The sequence below is a fragment of the Barbus barbus genome (assembly GCF_936440315.1).
Source record: "Barbus barbus genome assembly, chromosome: 24".
Lineage (NCBI taxonomy): Eukaryota > Metazoa > Chordata > Actinopteri > Cypriniformes > Cyprinidae > Barbus > Barbus barbus.
In genome coordinates this window covers 10999177-11021648 of record NC_136752.1, presented here as the reverse complement: position 1 = coordinate 11021648, position 22472 = coordinate 10999177, and the positions used below count along the sequence as shown (strand labels likewise).

Sequence of the window (22472 nt, the reverse complement as noted above, 5' to 3'; positions counted from 1 at the left end):
GTTGCTTGTTTCAGTCTGAGACACATCTGAATCGTGATGCAGGCGGAACTGCGAGTCATTAATCCTCATTCATTTTGACTGCCGTTTTATTCAGGACAGTTTAGCAAAGCCGCACCAGGGAGCTCGAGGCAATCTAAACCACAAACTCCTGGGCCTCTTCACATCCCTAACAGATGCTTTCAAAACACCTCCTGAAAAACAACACCTTCAAATGGAATGAAAAAATGAATGCGGTCTGAGCCGGACAGAATTTTGTACCGCATTCTTTCACAGCAGCTGTAATTTATAAGATGAAAATGTGTGGTGGTCCAGAATGCAGGTCTACAGATGGTCACCAAGTGAACAAATTAAACTTCACGACTGAGGAAAAAGAGAAAATAATGACAAATTGTGTATAAGAAAACACCAAGTGAAGTAAAATGCTATACACTTAAAAAAAAAAAAAATGTAGGTGGAAACAATTTTTTACTTGTCATTTCTTTGTAAATATTTGTGAAACAGAAAGGCTTAAAATAGTATTTTCTTGTAAAACATGTTAAAACTATTTTTGTCTTATTTACAACTTAAAATTTGTATTTATTTTTTGAGTATACGTCACATAAGACAAGCGCAAATAAAATTATATTAGAAAGAAAACTATATTAAAGGTGAAATAATAGCAATACTGCTAATGTCGGCAAACATAACTACAATAATAATGAGTGTTTCCAATCTTCCCCCATCTGGAAAGGTTAGAGTTGTGGCTAGTAGTGGTGTTCATGTGGCTAAATAGCATTTGAATCCTACTTTTGTCATTTCCCAAACCTGTTTCTGTCCTTTCTTTATCATCCTTATGAATAACAGTGAGATCAAAAATAAAAATGAAAATGATGCAGAATGCTGAATTTTTCCTTAATAATGCTGAAAGGGCCGTATAGACCCAACAAAAAATACAGGTGTGGAAATGCAGAAATAACACTCTTAGACTGCAAGATGGGCATCTAATACAGGTGCTTCTGTAACAGATTAACACACACTTCAAAATCAACACACATACAGCGCTGATACTCCTCCTGCGGCTACAGCAGGGACAATACTATTAGTATTCCACACACTGTTATTTTAATATATCGCCGCATCAAATGACATTTCCCTTAGAGCCAGAGAGAAAGCAAGAGAAAAGGAGGTTGTATAATGGCAGGGCAGACCCTCTTTCTTTCTCAGGTGTGGCATATATCACCATTTCCATAGTGTCAGGCAAATCAGATTCATTTAAAGAGCATTCCTACCTGCAGGCTTCAAACCTGATCACATAAAATCACCTCCTCCCTCTCCCTCCCCATCCGCACTCAGTCTGGAGAGTCTATTGATTTCTCTGAAACTCAGCGGTGACCCCCAGACCAGCCACCTGCTTCAAGCTCAAATCACTTTGTGGCTTCTATTATTGCTCCTGGTGGCCTACGTGCCAGCAGTTCTGCAATCTCTCTCTGTACACCACGAGAAAGATAGTTTTTTTTAGAACAAATACGGAAATCATTTAAACTGAATGTATTTACCTGAGAAGCAACACGCTTTAAAGATTGTTTTCATAGATTATTTCCTAATTATGTTGCATTAAAACATGTGGGGAAAATACATATAAGGTAAATTATAATTAAAAGATAAGGTAAAATAAAAAATAAATGAAATTAAATGACATTGGAAACATTTTCATTCATTGTGCAGATTCTGTGTGCATCTGTTTGCAGTCATTGTAATGGTTCTTGTCTATAAGCAAATGCAAAATGAGGAATGACTGACTCTCTATTCCAGTCTCTCACAAAAAGTAAATGTTGCCAGTGCATCATTGTATGAACATATGCAGTAAACATAAAAAATACAGAGTGTAAAAAGAGCTTCACAGAGAAAACAGCACTGAAAATAGCAGTGGGTAAACAGCAGAGCAGTGACTTAACAAGTAATGCACTTAAACTCTCTGCAATATTGGAGCAATGGACCCTGAACTGTTTCCATCACGGGCAAATTATAAAGCTTATATGAGGATCTGGGGCAACAGGGTCAAATAATTCAATGCCTCATTCATGGTGGGCTTGACTAGTAATTCAGCTGAATCTAATGTGGCAGTCAATACATTTTTCACTTCATTTCTCTCTCTCTCTCTGGATTGTCTCAGTAGCACGCAGATGAACTCTGTCTGTGAAACAAACACTTTATACATCTGAAACTTGTGCTGTGATTGGGAATGAAAGAGGACAGATAATAATATTTCTTGATCTTTTGATATCAAAAACTAATGAATTATGTAGAAATAGTGTAATGTTGACAATGCAGAGCTGGTTCATCCAAACCCCTTATGGAAAAACTGAGCAGCACAAACAGGTCATTTTTATATATTTATGACTAATTTGTTCTAAAATATAGATTCATTTGTGAATAAAGCAAGTGACTGTCTTGACAAGACAAGACTTTGAGTGTCACTGCATTTGAGTGATTCATTGAATCTTTCACTCTACTGATTCATTAAAGCACTGATTCACTCAGGAACCAAACAAGTGGTTGTTTTTATGAGTCAGTCACTAAATCTGTGACTAAACCAATTCGTTCAAAACACTGATTCATTCAGGAACAAAACAAGTGACTGTCTTTGTGACTGAATCACTGAATGATTCACTCAACTGGTTTGTTCAATGTATAGATTAATTTACTGTAGGAACAAAACAGGTGACTTTATGAAAAGTCATTAAATTATTCACTCTCCTGATTCATTTAAAACACTTCAGATGCTCATTCAAATACCAAACGAGTAACAGTTTTTACGAATGAGTCATTGATTCATTCAGGATTGAAACTAGTAACTGTCTTTGTTACTGACTGACTGAATCATTTACTCATCCGATTTGTTAAAAAAATCATTCAGCAACAAAGTGAGTCTATGAATTATTATCTTAACAACCGATTTGTTCAAAAATTATTTAGGAACAACATACCACTATTAAATATTACTCGAAAAAAAGAGTGTAACTGTCAAAATTGTGAACTAAACTGAACCAACAATTAATTGACCTGACCTGAATGAATAAAGACACTGTAGTGTCTGTAGAGCTGCTTTACAGCTAAATTGAAAGTTTTATAAATGTTTTGCAACTTTAGCACTATTAATTTCCTGGTTTTAAAGTGCAACTTCTGAAACAATTTGTATTGTAAAAATAGTAAAATAAAATCAAATTAAAAAATCATCATGGTGCACATAAACATTAACAATGCAACAGCTGGAAGAGTCAGTCAGGCCACCTATCCTCTCCATACTATCTATACGTATCACAGTATGTGATCTACTTCCACTGTTTGTGGAAACAATGTTATTACAGACTTCTCCAAAACAAACAGAGCCACTGTGATGAATTTTAAAAAATAGTTCGGCCTTAAGGCTGGACCATTTTTAAATAATGCAGCATTGACGTCACATAAATATTCCTACATGCCATGATGGTTTGTTGAGGTGTCCAACCAGGCTGGAAAAAGACAGGAAGGGCAGAGTCGGTGTGACTCCCTGCTGTACATTCCCTCCATGGAGGACGCAGCTGTCTGCCACATAACCCACCCCTACCCACACGGGGCATCCATGCCAGGGCAAATCACTCTGCCCACATGCGCTATAATTACAGCTGCGTTCTAATGCACTTCTCTTCCACTCAAACACGCTGGAGCAGACAGACATCAACACATTTAAAATGTGGGTTATCGCTACGGTTAACCTTACATGATTCTGCGTCTCTTCCTCCCCCACTAGCCATTCCACTCCATTTCTCATCTAGCCACACACACACGGTCTCTAAATGATCACGCCACCCAGGGCTGCCATTTCTGTTCATCATGCAATAAGGGGAGGGAGTTTTATTCCTCTCTCACTCTATTCCCCCAAATCATTTCACTCCAATTTAATCCTGATGGTCTTTGGAATTGCCCTGTTCCATTAAACCCACTTTGTGCCACTTTGCTATCAGCAGTGTGGCGATTCAGCGGCTGTCATTAAACTGGGGAGGGGCTTAGCTAAATCTTCTGGGGCTCATCCAAGTAGCTCACTGTCAAGTGGCTCAGTGCGTGCGTGTGTGTGTGAGTGTGTGTGTGCGCAAGTTAAATCATAGTCTTCTCCGTGTGAGGGCATCTCATTTAAAGACACTGGATTATTAAACCACCACCTTCTAATCAGACCCCATCAATTCCGAGAGGGCCATCTCACCCGGCTCTTATCTGCCACAGTCTAATGTCATTAACACGTCGAGCTAATTGAAGACTTGCTATCTTAATGGTTTCACACACACACATAATGTGGATAGGGAGAGTCAATGCTTTTTTTTCAATCTTGAGAGGTCTGTGGAGCTGAGAAACACACACAAACACACACATAGAGGGGTCTGCTGGACATGCTACCTGAGTCTAGAGTAAAAAGAATAAAAAAATGGTACTAGAGAGAGATCAGTGAAGTGTGAAACTCCACAATGGGACAAATGATCTGGGGGATCAAGAACAGAGAGCCAGAGAACAACAGATCTGAAGAGAAAAAAAAGAAAAAGAAATGGCTTCAGGTTGCAATGGAGACATTTTAAAAACTAAACAAGTAATGACTGAAATAAAGAGGTTGATGGGAAGTGTGTGATCTTTAGAAGGAAGAGACATCACAAACAATATTGCCAAGCTACAGCAACAGATCTGCAAACAAAAGTTTGAGATTTCAGTATGGACTCAAGAAAGGAATAGTACAAACCTCAATGACTTTCTTTCTTTGGTTGAACATAAAAGATGATATTTTGAGAAATATCTCAAGGTTTTTTGTCCATACAATGAAAAAGCAATGGTAACCAAAATGTCTGGTAACCAACAGTCTTCAAAACATCTTCCACAAAAGAAAGAAATTCATACAGGTTTGAAACAAAAAGAGTGTGAGTAAATGAAACAAGTTTCATTTTTGAGTGAACTATCCCCTTTCTCATTAAATTCTTCCACAATCATATTGTCTGATCAGTTATCACACATACTGGAGTACTAAACTGTTTCTTTGAGTCAAAAAATAAAAAATTTAGGAGTTAAGCCTGTATGTCAAAGTTAATACAGCCATTTGCCACCCAAAATTGACATTATTTATATAGCCCACGTCATATGCTCTTTTCATATAAAAACCACCATAAAAGTACTCCATATGCTATATTCCAAGTCTAAGTAGCAAGTGTGTGAAGAACAAAAATGTTATAACTTTTTTCAGAGGTAGTGTTCTCCAAATCACTGACATCTTAACAACAACAACAACAAAAAACAATTAAATATATCTAAGAGTTGGTGTATGTGTCCCATGCACACAAAGTTATCAAATGGATTTCGGAAAACTTGCAATATAGCGCACAAATCATACAAACATCCTTTATTTTACTGCTCTTTTTGGAGCTTGACAGCCACTGCCACAATGATTTTCCACTGAATAGAAAAGAACAGCATGACAATTCTTCAGAAAATTCTCCAAAGAAGAAGAATCTCACAACATGAGGGTGAGCAAACGAAGACAGAATTTCATTTCATAATGAACTCCCTCTCTAAATAAACAAAACTGAGAACTCAAGGAAAGAACAACCTCTGAAGAAGCTAATTTTCCTCTGGGACCCCATAAAACACCAATTGTGATATGATTTACATGTTTGTAAATCCATGCACAGTTGCCTAACCATTACTGATGACGTTCACCATCTTATGCCATTCTACGATCTCTCCATACATCCATCTAACCCTCCCTCTCTCGTTCTCCACATATCTCTCCATCTTTCTCTGGTGCATGCTGAGTCTCAGCCATTTATCCAGTGGTTTCAGCATGACATGCTGCGACGCCAGAATGGCAGTTTAATATGGCCCTGCTCAAACACATGCACACACGCACACACAAGGGCTCGGCAATGACACGCACGGGTGCAATAGAGTGTCTGCGCATTAGACCCTGACTGCGCTCCAGAGACGGAGAAGCTGAGTGTTATCACAAGCAAAAGAGCCCTTGCTTTTATATCAAACTCAAAAAAGGGAAAAAATACTTCTTTCATGTCTTTTTCGGCACAGATATGTACACGCAACTTTGAATCCTTCCCTGCACACAGAGATAAGAGAAGGGGAAAAAAAATTATTTGTAGATGGAATTCCCCATACAAACAAGAGAGAGAAAGAGAAAGAGAGAGACTGTGAAGTGCAGTTATTTCTAGCAGAACATGCAGCAGAGGAGAAGAGAAAAGCAATCGCTCTGGAGAGATGTATGTTCGTTTCGAGCAAAGTCGGAGAGTAGATTTCCCAGGCAACTATTCAAAAAACAGAATCAGTTTCCTGCAGTACAAGGACAGAAGGCTTTGCTGGCAACATGAGAGAGAAATCTCTCCCAGCCAGGGCAATAACGCCAGGAGACCACCTGAGATGTTGCGCCGTAGCTCTTTGACATGTAATCATTATGGAAACACCCCGTCTCCAGAGCTCAAGGCTGGTCTTCTGTCTGTCCAGATGCATTTGCTATGTGTTTATTCATGAGAATCAACATCTACACACATTCCTGGATGGAGAATAGAGTGAGAAAGACTGACAGAGAGAGAGAGAGGCGGAAGAGAAAGAAGGTGGCAGGTTGCAATGGTAGGTGTTGGATGCTTATGTTTGGCACATCTGGATCTGGCACTGGTGTGATTTCTCTGGTCCAAATGAGCTGCGATCCAGCTGACACACCTTGGACAAACTCTCACACCACAGATGTGGCCATGTCAATCAAAGAAACGAACGCCACACGCCCCTGAAAATCATGCTGTACAACCTCTAGTGAAAAAGTACTATATTTTAGCATACTTTTAAAAGAATATACTCGAGTGTGAACTTAATCTAATGTTTTTGGATACATTTTTATAATAACGATGAAGTTGCAATTCAGTACATTGTACTAAAATGCAATATCAAATAAAATTATAATAAAGTACTTTAATCTGAAAGTATTACAACAGGTACTTAAGTGTGTTAAGAAATTTAGTCATGAAAGTGAACATGCTTTAAGTACACATAAGTGGACTTTCATTTCATTTGTATTGTATAATATCCAAGTACAGTATTTTTTTTTTAAAAATATACTTTTAATATTTGAAATACACTACTAAGTGCACACACATCAGATAGTATACAATTTTAGGATGCACCTTGGGTTTGTTAGTGTTGAGGCCATTTAGAGTGCACCATCATATAAATATTGACAAAATGGACAAAAAAAAAAAAAGATGAGATCTTGTTTGCAGGTGCATGTCCAATTAAATGTTAGATAGCTATAGAATCCACCTAGTATCACCTGCCATCATTTAGGAATAGCAAAATGGTTTTGCTGGGCTGTAAAATCAACAAAGGCAATTGCCTGTTTTAGGTGTTCACACTTAAGTCTGACTGATTTCAAAACAGAATCAATTTGATATCCATTTTGATTCATTCAATTGGTTATACAGAATTTCAGTATTTAACATCCTTTTCTTTCTCTCTACTAATGCTTTAAATAATGCATAGCAGATTGATTTCAGACTGGTTCCAAGTGCTAACTCTCCTTTTTTTTAACCATTCAATAAAAGATCTGATGGAGTCATTCGTCTCTGGGATTGTGCTACTTTGGTCACACAGCATGTTTTTGATTCACTAAAAAGAATTGGTTCATAAGAGTCATTTAGTCCTGAATAAGACAACACTAGTCATGTTGCATGTTTGTTTTCTGTGTATCTCACAACTCAATAGAATGACATTATTTGCCATTATTTAGTACACAGTGTTTTTACTGCATCACATTCAAAACTGACTACAAACTCATTCTCACAAATGATTTCTTCTGCAGCAGCAGTGAAGTTTCAACATCGGAAGAGAATTAAAGAGCAATGCAGTCAACCTTCTAACTGAAAACAGTAAGAAAATATTAATTAAAAAAGAAAGAAAAATCAACAGTGCTCAGATGAGTGAATTAGTTCAGCAGAACACAGTGACCCCATCGAATCCATTTGACAGGAAATGCATCAGCACACAAAATTCGTCAACTCATTTCATGGGTTCACTCTTAAAAATAAAGGTGCTTCATGATGCCATAAAATAACCTTGAACATCTGAAGAACACTTCTGTTTCACAAAAGGTTCTTTGTGGTGAAAGGAGGTTCTTCAGATTATAAAAAGGTAAGAAAGAGATCATTCTTTAAAGAACCTTTGACTGAATGGTCCTTCTATGGCATTGCTGTGAAGAACCTTTTAAGCACCTTTATATTTAAGACTTTTGTTTAATAAAAGAACCTGTACAGAGTTGTGAACGATGAGAGTTCTGAAACTACAATACAAAATATTCAGAGGCTTCTGTCTGCAGATTTTATACACGCCTGGCCTTAATGCGCTATTTATTGACATCTTTGTGAATTCTGGTCTTGAACAAGATAAAGTATGACATGGATTAAATTAAATGACGGATTCCAGCAATTCATTTGTTCACTGAGACAAAACCAAGTTAGCCATTTTGTGCGTCTCATTAGACAGCCGAAGTGTCGTTATTCCCTAGTGTGTGACTACAGACCTGGCTTGTCTTGCCCTCAGGCTAACATCTGACAGAGAAAACCACCAGCTGGCAGCATATGCACACCATCATACTACTGACAAATCTACATTGACATTAGTAGAGCAAACCTCACGTCTTTGATTCTGCATGTGTCTCCGACCTTACATTCAACTGCACCCTCCTTCTCCAAGAGTGCCTTACAGCTGCAGCGCTCCAGCTCTGTGCAGTTCACCACTCTGTCCGCCACGGAGAAATACAGGCTTTTCATTTCAGCTTGATAATGGTGCACGGGGAGGCCTGCGCATACTAAAGAGCTGAAGCCCGCTCTAATATACAAGCAGACCGGGGCCCCACTGTGCGGGTAACACTGAATCTTTTCTCTCCCTCTCTAGTGGATGAGAGACAACAGATTAAACCAGATGAAAAGACAGTAAGAGCAGAATTAATCTAATACAATCTGTTGTCAGAAAAAAAAGCAATTCGGGTTCTTAGGTCTAGGGACCTCAGGGAGCCATTTCATTCCTTTTGATTTTCCAGCTAACTCTTAAAGGGATAGTTTACCAGAAAAAAAATTCTATCATCATTTACTCACATTAATGTGGTTCCAAATTCGGCAAAACACTGAAGAATGTTTCTTTTTTTGTAAAAAGCAAGTGGATTCACCTTTCAACATTTTATTTTGCATTTCACAAAAGAACCACAGTCTTACAGGTTTAGAACAGTGTGTAGGTTGGATAAATAATGACAGAACTAACATTTTTGGTTGAACTATTCCTTTAAGAAAGAAGAGGGGTGGATTTTTTTTTAAAAGAAATAATACTTTTATTTTGCTAGAATGTATTAAATTGATCAGAATTTGTACTGTGTAATTTCCTATTTCAAATAAATGCTATTTTTTGAAAACATCAAAGAATTCTGAAAAAGAAAAGAAAAAACCTTAACGCTAACAATAATAAAAGTTTAAGCAACAAATCAGCATATTATTAAAATGATTTCTGAAATATCATTTGACACTGAAGACTGGAGTAAAGACGCAGAAAATTCCACTTTGCCATCACAAGAATAAATATACAGTATAATACTAAAATATATTAAAATAGAAAACAGTTATTTTAAACTGACATTATTTCACAATTTTACTGTTTTTAATCTATTTTTTATCAAATAAATACAGACATGGTGAGCATAAAAGATTTCTTTCAAAAGCATTTAAAAATTCTTCCTGATCCCACACTTGTGAATGGTCTATGCATACAAAAGACAATGAAGAAGAAAAGCAAGGTTGAAAATGTGATTAATTTCCTTTCTTTTCTTCTTCTACTTTCACTTTCTTTAAATGTCAGAGGAGAGAAGAGGTGCAAAACCACCGGGCTCTGAAGATGCAAAGCATAAAACACTGTAAATGAGCGGCAAGCAGTGCCTCAAATAAAGAATCAGTCCCGGGAGAGTAGTCGTTGAAGTGTGAGCGCAAGTAAATGAGAATGTAGAAAGAATAGATTTAATTGAAGTTTTAATGTACTGAGACTGTTGCATGGCCTGCATTTCTGAGTTTCTCCCAGTCTTTGTTTGCAATGCAGCACATCAAACTCGCTCTGGAACAAGGCTCTCGCGGGACTAAATTATCAACCATTGACTTTTTGTCTGCATTTTTTCTCCCTTTTGTTTCTACGGAGTCAGTGGAGCGCAACGTACCTCTATATCGCAGTGAGAGATGGGACTGTACGCCCATTGAGGGCAAGTTAATTTGAATGAAATAAGCATGGTTCTTTATTCATAGCTCAAGGAGAACATTTTGATTGGAATAGTCAGAGGAGGAACTAGAAACTATGCGGTGAATGAAAAGCAGATATATGTCCAAGACTTCAGACCCTGAAACCGCAGTTCCCTGCAGTCAATTGTGCAACTGTTTTTGCGATTTGTTAGGTTCAATAAGAACGGAAGACCAGAGAACGAAAATGTGCTTGAATGATATACATCAGCAAAAGACAAAGAAAATATTAATCTACCTGTGAAAGTATGCTGATCTTGCTGTGTGCGCACTGATGTTCAGTGTCATTTTTGGACCCAAATAGCCATGCAGACAGATTGTGGCCATTTTAAGGAGATTATGGGGCAGATGCCAAGCGTGGCATTGCAGCATGTGGCACAAAGAGAACCACTGCTTCCACCTTGTACAACCTTTGTACATATGTTGTGGACTAAAACCTAGTGAGCTGCCTATGGAGGCAGCGTTTTCAAGGAATATTGCAAGTTCAGTGCACGTTAAGCTCAATCAAGAGCATTTGCGACAAAATTGATTCCTGTAAAAATTCATTTCCACCTGGTCCTAATTTTCTATAAAATAAGCAAAAACAATTGGGCTACAGTGAGGCACTTATAAAGGAAGTGAATGGGGCCAATCTGTTAACATTAAAACAATCAACAACATATTTCCTAAAATGACGAGAACAACAATACATCTGAAGCAATACACAAGCTGTAACAGAAGAATTCGTGTAAGTGGCTTTTATAAAATGATAAGCTTCATATTTCTGCTTTTAAATCCTCCAAAAATTGGCCCTATTCACTCATTTTTTAAAGAAAATGAGGAATGGTTTGAAATTCATAGAAGAATTTACATTTAAGAGTGTGGGTTTTGGAATAGAGCAACAGTGGCCTGATTTCCATTATAGATTTGCGCAATGCTTGCGATATTTTATAAATGGCGATAAAAAACATTGGGAAATGACAATGTTTCCATTAACTAATGTTACGCAACTAAAACGTCATTTTTTCCACTCACGATAAGTCACGCCGATGGATATTGGTAGGTTTACGAATATCGCAGCCACCACACTAGCCATTATTTTTAAATCGAAGGAGACAGAGGCATGTATCTTTAGCGAAGCAACATGGAGAACGCTTGGTATAAACACAAGCATTGACTAGAGTGTCGTGTCGGAACCGTAACGCACCGCAGATGTGTGCAGTGTAAAAAAAAAGGGTTATCCAAGCAATAATGGCAAAGAAAGCCCCTTATACTTGAGAGTGGCCATTTATAAGGTGTTTCTTGGATGTTATAGTACATTAAAGGATGACCATGTGACTTTTACATACAACAGGTGACCTATAAATGTGGAAAAACTGTTTCAATTGCAGTTTTGTGAAATATTACTTTTTTGAATTGCCTGAAAAATCATCTCATGCTAGCTCAGAAACTTTTTTTTTTGCAATATATGGGAGTTTTTACGAAATGTACATGTTTCCATTGGATGTATTTTCAATTCACATTTTTAATTTGCGCAATTTGAAGGGTAATGGAAATGCAGCTACTGTCACACATGGCCCTACTGACATTTATCATAGCACAGCATGACAACACAGAACACCAATATGCAAAGCACCCAGCAATTCTTTGAATTGAATTATCACTTTTACTGAAAGATTTTGAGTGGAAAGTTTCTGATGGACCAAACCTGTGGCCGCTGTGCCCTCAGGCTCATTGTCATGTCCTCAGCCAGATGTCATCCGATGGGTGAGGCCAATCCAGAGCTCTAATTAGCAGGAGCAGATAATGTCACACAGAACAGACAGATCGATACCGAGGACGAGGAACGGCAGTCGATGCCTCCTCTCTATGTGGGACAGATTTCCAGAAAGGGACATCCCCCACAGAACAGCTCTACTTCGGGAATTCCCAGCACCTTCTGCTTTGATGAAGACACCAGGAGTGACATGCTGCTCCAAGGACCTTGGTTCTCCATTTTATGCTATGCCATCAACTCAATACATTCCTATAACAACCACTTCACAGTGCAACTAACACTTGAAATGTAGTTGCTCTCAAACAATCATCAATTCTGGTCATTCTTCCCTTTAGAAATCAGTACCATTGAGATCATACAGGTCAAATCACCAGGCATTAGTGTTAATTTTGCTTGAACATGCCGTAGCGCAGGAGATAGGCTATGTCTCGATATGAACCCTACCTCTACATTACCTCAAAACAAACCCAGCTTGTAGAATGAATAAATGAACACAGTGGAGAGAGCAAAACAATGTTGGCTTTGAGGGTTCCCACACTCTGTGTTCCGTCTCCATGGAGATGCACTGTTGCCTGCTGGGCCCATTCAGGCAGAAGGGGAAGGCCTAACTGCCGATACACACAGAAAAGTCCAGAACAGACCAGAATAGACCACCTTTACCACAGCAATAGTAACTTATCAGCAGAACAGTGACATAATATGAGGGGATGAGAGAGTGTGCCATATGGCACAGATTGGCATAGTGACTCTGACCCGATTAAGGCAGAAAAAACATCTTGTTCCTTTTTATGTATCCTCATTTGATCTAGGCTATCTATCTATCTATCTATCTATCTATCTATCTATCTATCTATCTATCTATCTATCTATCTATCTACCTACCTATCTATCTACCAACAATGTAGAAAAGCTTGACAAAAAATGTATTTACAACAGACGGGCTGGCTGAAAACAAAACTAAAATTAATAATTTGAAATAGCATTCATCTAGAAAACAATTGCAAATTGATGGCTGAACCATACAAAAGATGTGAGGTATTAACACATTAGCCACTGACCTAAAAACGAGGCTGTCAATGAACACCTGACACCTGGAACAGTTCAGACACACAAAACAAGGAGAAAAATCTAATTTGTGACTGTGATTTTTCTACAAACAACACTGTAAACATACTGTAACAGTCAACATTGATGTTTAAAATAAGAAAACAGAGCAAAGAGTGCTGCTTTTGAATTGGTTAACTAGGTTAAGGATGAGAACAGCTCTGCTTTGTAGCTACATTTGTTTCCATATATTTTCGCACATAATTTGTCATGGGTCTTTAATAAACGATGAAACAGTCGCATAAACGTGTTTTCTATCATAACATGGACTTTCGATTGACTTCTGTTGTTTTTGTATTGAGGTGTTCTCTACCCTAACCCTCACACAAACCGTTTTACGTAAACATAAACACATGACTTGGTAAGTTTACTAAGCAGTTTTCCTCTCGGAGACGTTGGTTGGTCACCATAATTTAGGTTATTTTAGGTTTTACTATACTAGAGTCTTCCTCATCGGACACTCCAGTCACTGGCGCTTTTGTCCTTCGACGGAGCGCGCGGCCGCGGAACCGCACGGGGAGGCAACACGACGAGACTCGGTGTCTTTTGGAGCGTTTTATGCTTGCCAAACGTCGAGGTGTCCGTTTCTCGTTTTAAAACTACCCCTCAACCGGCGCCCAGAGGCGGTCTGAAGAGGATGTTCTGTGTCAAAGCACATCATCCTCACGCGCTCCCGTTACCGCTTCAAACGCTGTGGGAACATACTCCTGCAGTGCAACCGTTCAGTAGACGCCACGCAGAGACGCGTTAAACGCGGTCGCCGGTGCCCCAAGTCAGTTGTCAGATTCTTAGAGTGCGAGTAACGGAATTCTTGCCGCCCGGTGGTTCCCTGTCACACACTCACTCACTCACACACACACACACACACACACACACACGAGCAGTGCGATTAATGCGGGCTTCTGCTGCCGCGGAGCCCCTGCGGACCGATCAACCTGCCTGAACAACACAAACAAAATTTACACGTTTTTTTCACGTTTTAATATATGGAAAGCACACGCTACCGTGCATTGAATTGGAACTCGTGCGTTTTAGCACTATCGGGAATACCGAGCACCTCTTTCCTCTCCAGTTTATAATGAGTGCGCGCATATACAACTAATTGAGTGTATATTAGACCTCTGCTCGGCGGTGAATGGAAAAGGTGTTAAATACGCAAGGTTGTAGTAAATCTCAGTTGATCAGTCGCTCTCAACCAGGGCAGAACATGGATGTCAATGCAGCAAACGCCGCTCCTCTCCATACGCGCCTGGACTCGTGATCACCGTCAACTGGTGGCAGTTGGTTCGGCTCATTTCCTCGCAAATCAAATGTGTGATAAGTGTTTAATAATATCTATCCGATTGCTTTAGATGCGTGAATTCAGTCAACCGACACAACTCCATCACCGATGCGCAGGGAGCTGTCCTCACGTTCCACATGGACAAGTTTCATTGCAACAGCACCGACGCCGTTTTTCTTTCCATATGTCATCGCGAACCACATCCTTATGACAACCCCTCTTACCTTTAAACTGGTGCGTTCAGATCCCATACTTCTCATGATAAAAATCCACGCGCAATCACTCCGTATCCAGCCTCTACCGTCTGTACAAGAGCAGTAATCCACTTTCCCATGCCGGGGACTGACAGCCACAGACCTGGACTACATCCTTTCTATCGCACACCAAAACTGATGGGATTTTTGCGCTTCTTTTCCCCTTTACCCTGTTCTTTTCTCTCCGCTGCTCCAGCTGAAGTTGCCTGGTTACCTCTCTCTAAAAGCGCCGCTCCCGCAGCCAATCACGAGCGCGAGTGCGCGTTAACCCGTAGCGCGCCGAGCTGTCCTGGTTTCTTGGTTTCAGGGGAGAACGCAAGGAGTGGGAGGGGTGAGCGCGAGTTTTCAATGCCAAAAAGCTAAGATCCGCAGAAGAATATAAAGACAGAAAGGGATGCGTTGGGGGATGGATGGATGGATGGATGGATGATGGCACAGAAATGAAAAGCATCTGATTTGCTGAGACTTAACATACAGGAACGCTTCATTTGTGCATCAATCAGCAAGAGCGTGTAGAACAGGTGCACAGGAGGCAAGAAAAAAAACACTCAAACTGAACTAGATCCGGCGACGTAGGTTTGGATATAAAGTTTATAAGACTATATCGCAATAAGGCAAAACAAAACAGATATCGTATTTTAAACAAAGCGCGATTAAAGCAATGACTCATCCTAAAAACTTACAAGGAAATATAACTGCATGGAAGTAAGTCTGCTAGGGGAGAAAAACATTATCTGAACAAGCTGCTGGCGCAATAGAGCTGTTTCATTGATGACAAGCAATATTAGATATTTCCGAGTTTTGTTTTCTACAATGGATTGTAGGTAAACTCATCCAGTGCTATTTTTGTTTTATACAAATCTTTTGTTACATCATTATCTTTCTTTCTTTAAAATAAAATGTTCCAAAAGCAGGTTTTGGAACAATGCATTAGAAGTGAACGGTTGTTAAAATAACATGTTCCCCCAGTGCGAAGAACATTTTAATAATCCAAAGAACTCTTTTTTTCCACAATAAAGAATAAGACCATGTCACCTGTCATAAGTGGGGAAAAAATAATAATAATAACAATAAAATATAACCAAATCTGTCACCGTTATTAATATACATTTATTTATTACAGTTATTTTCAATTTATTTCAAAGAGTGAACAAATTCTTAGAATCAACCCTGATGTATGCATCTGCTCTGCTGACTAATGAAAATTTAGCTGTGGGGAATTTATTTAGCCATTTTCTCACTTAATTTTCAAAATGAAACCGTGTATTCATATCCATCAAACTCTCTTTTGGATCTTTTGTGTGCTGGCATTCTAAGTTGTTTAAAGAAAAAAAAAAGGCCAAATATTGGCCAGACATTTTTCTGATTTTCAGAAGGTTGTTAGGAACCCCATCCCTATACTTAACCAATGCCCATGACTAGATCTTGTGTTTATGACAGCTAATAATCTTAAAGCGGCTGTGCAGGGGCCATTGGAGAGTTGAGAGTTCTATTTTAACCTTCTGAGTCACCTCATCATGCAGAGTATTGATTTTAATTCCATCCTCTTCTCAGTTAGGGGCTGCCAAGTGCACTACGCCCTTTTCACTCTCAATCACTGTAAACTGGACCAGGCAGCATCCGGCTCCTCACTGATTCAAAATATCCATACATGACTACAAAACTCCAAGATGCCACCATGATCATTCCAAGGCATTAATAACAAACAAACAGTACACAGCACTGTTTCAGAAGAATTGTTGTGCAACAATGCAACCTTGGTACCATTACGTCACCAAGCACTGCAGCTCATTGCACCTCATGGTATCAGGTAGCTTTGTAGATATGGGGGTCTGTAATATATAACTTGCAATGCTGGAAATTAAAAAAAATAAAGCCTTTTACTTGCTGAATTAAACTCTGTGTAAGAATTTATGTGCTTTTCTGCTGTAATCCCACCCACTGGTGGTTCTTCATCCTTTACTGTCCACAGCTAAGATGAAAATGCAATAACAATGTAGTGTTATCACTAAAATACATTCTCTCCCTATTTTCCCCTCTTTCTTGCTCTTTCTATCATTTTCCTCCATCCACTGGAAGCTAAAATATTGTATTGTTGACTGCACTATTTTATAATCTTTTATTAAATCTGTTTTAACATTTGCCTTGATTTGAAGTAAATGTCAAAAGCAGATCACAGCAGCTGAGAGGTGTGATCTTGGGTCAAGTAGTGCAGGTGAAGGAAATCGTGTCTGCTTTCTATCAGAAGAAATTGGTTCTTCAAAAGTCTGAAGATTTGAGTAAAACGTTTGAAAAAAAAATTGCATTCATAATGAGTGTCTTTGTCTTCTCCAGTAAAAGTATTATATTTTATATACAATACAATACTGTTTAATAGTTTGAGGTTGCTAAGGGTTTTTTATGCTTTTGAAAGAAGGCTGCATTTATACAAATTTTAATTTCTTGTTTTTCATTATACCAATTTCTCCTCCTAAGTTTCTGAAGCCTACCCAATCTTTGATTTCCAAATTCATATGGAGCAGTAAATGAGCTAGAATTAAATCTTAATTAAATAAATAAAAAAAACGTATTAGGCATTTTGACTAAGAGCTTTGAGGGCCTAGATGGACTAGAATTGTGAAAATCCATAGAGACCTCAATGGTACAACCTAATAGACTTCAAGATCTTCCAAACAAAGACTTAAAAGGCAAGAAACTTAAAGTTAAATTTGCTTATTGTCTGGCAGCATGGAAACAATGTCTGAAATTGTACCTAAATTGCATAAACTTTCCTACCTATGGAATAATACTAACATATTAACAGGAAATAAACTTTTAACATCCCCGTTTTGGGTCTCTAAGGGAATTTGCATCCTGGGAAACATATATAGTAAAGGTGGTTCATATTCATTTCATAATTTACAGACTTTATTTGACATTCTTTATTTGAGATTGAATTCCAGGGAGCACATACCTTCACACCCAGTGATAGGCAGTATTTCAAATACATATATTTCAAATATATAATTGAAATACAAAATACTATTTTGTATTGTAATACCTTTGAAAAAAATTAAACGTATTTTGTATTTTAATACGTTTAATCTTAGTATTTTTGTATTTTCAAAATACATAATACTTTTTGCCAATCAACCTCTTTATTAGACTGCTGGTTTCCTGTATCAACTAGTTCAAACCTCAGACATGCCACTTTCATGCTTTTCCTGGGAAAATCATATTAAAGTCAAAATCATAGATATTTAAGATATTTAATTTTGAATAAAATGTAGCATCCCATTTGTTAAAAACTATATCATCATTCACAGTTAGCTTGTTGATGATTCTGGATTTTCAATCAAATACATGCTGTTTCGGTGTCTATAAACCATACAAAATGCTTGAAATGGTTATTGCACTACTATGTGCATGACTTTAACATTAAAACAAAGTGATCTTCCTTTTGTGGGAAAAAACACATACCTGTCTCAGCAGGTAAAAAAAAAAAAAAAACCCTAGCAAGGGGAGCATAGCATTAACACTAGTCAGTCTTGTTAGGTTTTTTTGGTCAGATTTTGGTTTTATCAACTAGCTATTCAAATGTGTTCATTCAACTTTAATCATTACTGCTTGCTATGGCGATATGACAATATAAATGTCGGCGATGATATAAAGTGTAAATCGATTGAACTTTTTCTATATCGTTTATATATCGTCATGGTATGCAAATATATCTGTGGAGCTTCTAGTGGGCAGGAGCTATTGACACGTCAGAGCGATAAAGAAACATGGATAAATGAGTAATAAAGCAGCTTTCTCTGTGTGTGTGTGTAGCCCAAGACAAAGATAACTATAATGCTAAAAAAAAAAAAACACATTTAAATTGTTCTAAGGGCATACTCACACTAGGCACAGTTGCCTTGTAAAGCCCAAGCGCGATTGTCCTTTCGCTAACAGACAGATATCACAGGATTATTACAGAGGCAGCTGAGGATAATGGTGGAATTTGCAGCTTTACATGCAAATTACAAAACCTGTTCATCAATAAGATGAGAACCAGACCCATTGTAAATCTAAATGTACTCAAATTAAATTAATTGATAAGTGTGATATCCAAGTAGTTATAAACATTTTGCTGTCATAATGATAACAATAGTGCATACAAAAATTGTACATTAAAGGTGGGGTAAGCGATTTCTGGATTGATATTTGAAATCACCAAAACAAACACGCCCCTACCCTTATAGGGTTTCGCCCCTATTTTGATAGCTCCACGTCACACATATGCAGCCTACGCAACCCATGCAACCGATTAGTTCTGTTAAAGCAAAACCAATGTTACACCGTGTCTACACGGCGTGACAAAATAATATAGAAGTCATTATAATCAGTGATGCGGTCTACACTGGATACTGCGCGGCTCGACACGACAAAAAACTGCTGCCACGTTCTGTTTATGATGTGCTGACACAAATTTCAAATGATTTTCAATGGTCGCTTTATCGCGTCCAGTGTAGGCAGACTTTAGCTGTTGCGTCGCGTGTAGACACGGAGTTACTCACCTATCGAGAAGAACCAAAGCAACCTCGGCGTTCGATCGCAGGCCTTCTGCTCCTTGAGTTCTCTCCAGCACTGGAAAGCTGATCCGATATTTACATGGGTCCCACTTCTTGCCTTATCATTCCGCAGTCGTTAATAGGGCCTTAATAGTGTTACTTCACTGGATGGCCAATTTCACATCTATTTTGCGTATTTTCAAAATACAAAATACTGTATTTGTATTTAAATACATTTTCCCACACAGTATTTTTTATTTTTATTTTAAATACATTTTGATGTATTTGTGCCCATCTGTTCACACCCAATGGCAGGATGATTTGATTTCACAAGTTTATTACTCTCTTTTAAAAACAGTGAAAACATTAGTCAATTGAGATAGTATGGAAAAAGGATTTAGAACAGGTTGGACTTCGTCCTGATTGCTTACAGTATGGTCAAATATAACAAACATCTCAAAATCGGAGTCACCAATTTATCCATTTTACAACCATCCACAGAACTTATGCGACACCATACAGATGATACAGAATGGGATTAATGTCTAATTCTAACTGCACTATATGTCAAAAACCTGTAGTTGGTACAATGTATCATATGATTTGGGAATGTTCAGTAATAAATAATTGTTGGACTCAAGTTTGTTGGGATTTAGAAAAACTGATTAACTGATTGAACCTTGGTTCAATGGACAAAGGATTCTTTTTTTAGGGGAGGGGGGGGGGGGGGTTCACAAATGGTTATTCAATATGCAAAGAGTTGTCAAATCTATTTGTGACTGATTCACTGGGTAGTAAGACATATCTCCACAGAACTGTGAGGTTCTTATATCTAAGGTATTATTATGTCATGTAAGGATTCACATTATTTGTAGGCAGTGCTGACAGTATTTGCTTCTTATCTCGGTTTTGTTTGGTTCTGGTTTATTTTTGTGTTTTAAAAATCGAATAAAAAGAAAATCAAAGTAAAAACTGTAATATTGTGAAGAAATATTACAATTTCAATTAAAAGTGATTTAAAGATTTTTACATTTAATGAATTTATTGTATATATAAAAAGTGTAAAACAATCTACCAGTACATTGGGACAGGATATTTTATCTGAAAAATAAATATATGAATAATGCTGTCATACAGACAAGGCAAGTAACCTTTATTTTAAAGGGATAGTTCACCCATAAATGAAAATTCTGTGGGAAGAATGAAGATATTTTGAAGAATGTGAGTAACCAAACAGTTGCTGAGGGTAATTTAGAACAACATTTTCATTTTTGGGTGAACTATCCCTTTAAGAGCTTGTAATTAAAAATAAATAAATAAATCTAATTTTCAAGCCTGGAAAAAAAACATGGAAGTCAAGAAGTCATAGATAAAACATGAAAATTTCCATAGTGAGTTAAAAAAAAAATTGTCATTTTGCTAAGCTCTAAAAATGTAAATCTCTTTAAAATAATTTTAGAAAGTCTTATAAAGTGTGCTGGTATTATGTTTGCTGTTTCTTTTCATATGTTGAAACAAAATCCCCCTTTAAAGGGTCAATATGTGTCACACCATGCACTATAATTACTATTCCCCCTTTTCTCTTTATCTTTCTTTGTGGTTTGGTGGAGGTTTCTGTTGTTGTGAACTCATTCTGTTAGAGAATCTCATCACCAGTTTTCCCGCCAGAGTCCATGTCCCGTTTTCAGTTCATTTCACTTCACTCTCACTCACTTTTCTCATTTCCCCCATTTCTGCTCATCTTTTACAGCATTTTCTCTCTCTGCTATCTCCACTTGTCTTCTCATTCGCTGGTGGGATGTTTATTTCATTGCCAGTGTTTTTTAATGCGGATGTTTTCAACCAAGATTTTAATCCACCGCACCCCTCCCCCTCGCCACCATCCAAGCATATAGCAGCCCATCCTCCCATTTTCCTCCATCCCTCCCTAAATGTATAAGAGATAATTAATAAAATCAGGCCACCGTATTAAAAGCACCAGACAAGGTCCTACAGGCTGTGACAGATATACACCGACCGGACGAGCTTCAAGAAAACAGCTTAAGTTCAGAAAGGCAATAAAAGAATCAATATAAGCACAATCCTAAAATTAGATCAGCCAGGCAATGCACATCACTTTATGCGATTCTGTCCTGTCAAATCTCCTTGAGCTAAACAACTTGGCAGGCATAAACAAACAGAATTTGTTTTCAAGGTTAATGATCTTATTTGGCACCCTCACACTGAACATTTCAAGACAAATTTGTTGTTGCTCCAGAAGACCCAACTTGAGCTCTTAGTCTAATAGTGTACTCTTGAAAAATGAGCTCATTCGGACGCATGCATCTTTAGCGGCGCATTCCCATGAGATGTGATATGAGAGGGACGAGTGAAGCCAAACGCGTCTTAACCTTCCCGTATCGATCCAACATCTGGAGGTGAATCTTTTCGGTAGGCCCATTCTTTTCTCAGTAAAGCGGATTATTTTACCCCTGACCATCTAGCGGCTTGTGTATATGTGCACGAGTTAACCTTCTGTGCTGGAAAGCTCATTTGTCATAGTAAATCAGTCTTTGAAGGCGTGGAGAGCTTTGAACAGTGGTCAAGGAGGAGTTTTGAGGCTTCTCTATGATGGATGGATGAATTGAACGATGGGATGCAGGATGGCACATACTTCCACACACATATGCTTCACTTTTTATGCCACTCTTGGTCTGTTTTTAGCTCTGGCTGGGATGCTGAAGGTTACATGTGTTATGCATTGATCAGTTATGATGTCTGGACTACTTTTCACTTGTTTCCAGGCTGTATGTGTGCAGGGTGGTGGAACTATAGCGATGATATAATGGAGAAGCGGTTGACAGCTAAGGGGCTCTCTGCCTTACTGAAGAGAGATGAAAGAGAGGACAAACCTATCAGCAACTCCCAGCACAGGAGTACAACGCTGGACACACACACTGAAAAGTGTCAGTGATACATGGGTCATCGGCATAAAATTGTCTATGTGGTAGCTAAGGAAATGGAAAAGACTCTTTTTAAAATTTAGCCTATAACGTGCCAAGTTCTTAAAAATATATTTCATAAAACTTTTATTTCACTATTCAAGACAAGTTTAAAATCAATTACTCAAAAAATGTCATGTAGTGTAACCATCAAGTGAAAAACAATTTTCCTTACATGAACGTGTACACATCTTAAAGTTTTTCAAGTATATTTGGTATGTTTTTTTTGTTTTTTTTAAGATAG

The 22472-nt window shown here is 38.0% G+C and overlaps 1 protein-coding gene across 3 annotated transcripts in view; it reads right to left on the bottom strand.

Moving 5' to 3' along the window:
- The window catches only part of dab1a (DAB adaptor protein 1a), a 154809-nt gene extending 139872 nt beyond the window's left edge, over positions 1-14937 (bottom strand). Inside the window, exon 1 of one of the 3 annotated variants that reach the window (XM_079375560.1) lies at positions 14686-14937. The gene's annotated coding sequence lies outside the window, so the exon portion shown is untranslated. The remainder of the gene's footprint in view (positions 1-14685) is intronic. The other 2 variants (XM_079375558.1, XM_079375559.1) reach the window with 2 other exon arrangements.
- Between the last annotated feature and the right edge of the window lie 7535 nt (positions 14938-22472).